This window comes from Cibotium barometz, chromosome 49, assembly GCF_041138505.1.
Source record: "Cibotium barometz isolate CiBa-2024 chromosome 49, ASM4113850v1, whole genome shotgun sequence".
NCBI lineage: Eukaryota > Viridiplantae > Streptophyta > Polypodiopsida > Cyatheales > Cibotiaceae > Cibotium > Cibotium barometz.
Window position 1 is genome coordinate 32,872,728 of NC_141094.1, and position 2,147 is coordinate 32,874,874.

Sequence of the window (2,147 nt, forward strand, 5' to 3'; positions counted from 1 at the left end):
GCTAACGTGCACATTGGAGGGAATCGCACTGCATAGGCAGAATGGAGGCGCCAACTTAAGCAGTTGCATAGCAGCCACTACTAGAGGCAGGCACACGCTCAGCTCCACTCCACTCCGCTCCGCTCCTACGCAGTTGGCAACTTCAGACTAGAAACTGATGGATTCGGCAACTCTGGTGGACGAATGGGCCCGAACTCGTCGACTCCAACACAATCTGTCTGGATTCGAATGTCAGACTCTTCTTTTTCTTGCCATCGAGCTTTGGATACTTTCAGGAAACCCGATGAGCTATTCTGCTAGGGGGCAATGTTGCTGTACCAAGACTCAACGTAACCGAAGTTGGAGTGGTAGCGCCAACCTGGACGAGAAGGAGATTTGAGATGTCAAGCTCAACATGAGCTGATACTCACGAGACACGTGCATGACCGTTCGACATTTACATCACTGGCGGGTTTGGTAGCTGGCATCGATATATCTTCGCTAGAGATTCTACGGCTGGACTACATCGACTAGTCCACACCTACCCATTCCACTTAGCGTGTTCACATTATGGACCGCTTGTATATACTCTATTATGTCTGTTAGTCACTTTATCTTCTTTGTAGCCCTCTTTTGTTGTGTGAAGGAAAAGAAGAATTTTCAGTCTCTCACCTTGTTTGTTCTCTTCTAGGGTTTGTGTGAGTGTGTGTGTGCTTGCAAGAGCTCAAGCTCTCTTCTCCCTTGCATCTTTCATGGTATTAGAGCCTGGTTTATGCTAAGGGCTGAGCGGCAAGAGAAGCACATGAAGCGGTACGAGGGTGGGAGCTTCATCTACTCTTCCCCCTTTGTGTTGATTACTATACCCTTGTCGGGAGCTCTTCGAGAGGCACTGTCGAACGAACTCCGATTGAGGAGCTTTCTTCGTCGTGGACGTAAAGCTATAGGGCAACTATAATGTCTCTTGGACAAATTTTTTGGCCGAAAGCGCGTTTCGGCTACGTCTAGACCTCCATTTTTTAGTTTGTAGGCATTTATGAGCATTGCGGGTAAGTTTCGATTTTTTGCAGAACTTTGTTTTTGGAACTGCAGGAAGGCGATTGGTTGTGCAGACACTCTGTGTACTGCAAAAAGAGGTCTTAAATTTACTATTGGGTGTATGTATGTAAATTGAGGTCATTGGTTATGACAGTTTGGGTGCAGTATAGTACTACTGCAGAGAATATAGCAGTTTGTGCAGGTCAAACAAGAGTGCTATTTTTGTGATAAATTTGTGTTGCAGACAAGATGTCGAATGATGGAATAAACCAGATTGTTGCAACGAAGCTTGACAAGAACAACTTCTATGCTTGGAGGTTTAGATTGACAAATTTCCTGATGGGAAAAGGTTACTCGGACTACATTGAAGGTGAACATGAGGAGGCACCAGAGATACCGGAGATTGATCCAACTACTACAGAATGTAAAAGAATTCAAGGATTGGAATCAAGGAGCAAGGAAAGGCATGTATTGGCTTTCTATCAACATACAAGATACTATAATTGGGCATATATAGGATGTCAAGTCACCTAAGGAGGCATGGGACACCTTGGTGAAGCTGTATGAAACTAACACCAAGGTACGAAAAATTCAGTTGAAGAATGGACTTCATACTATGGAGGAGAAGAAAAATATGTCTATAAATGATTATGCCTTGAAGATCAAAAGCATTGTGGAATCCCTTGCATCGATTGGTGTTTCTATTGATGATGATGATAAGGTGGAAGTGTGTCTACGTGGTCTCGGGCCACTATACAAGGTGTTCAAGACGTCTATTCAGACTCGGGAGAACATTTCCAACTTCACAGATTTGGTGTCAATGCTGATCATTGAAGAGAAGAATTTGGGTGAAGATCAACCATCTTCACAAAATAAAAATAGTTCAGAGCAGCAGGCCTTCTACACAAGTGCAAGTAGAGGATGAGATAGAGGGTGGAGTGGCATGCATGGCCCAGTAGCCTCTTTATGAACCTCTAGAAAAATAAGTGCTTGTTGGATGTGGCCAAGGTGGTGGCCAAACGGGTAATTGGAATTATGGTCAGCATCAGCAAATAGGCCCAAGATTCGCAACAACACATAGGTGGAAGAGGCTAGTCTAGAGGCAGGGGGAGTCAAAGAGGTCATGGTAATTG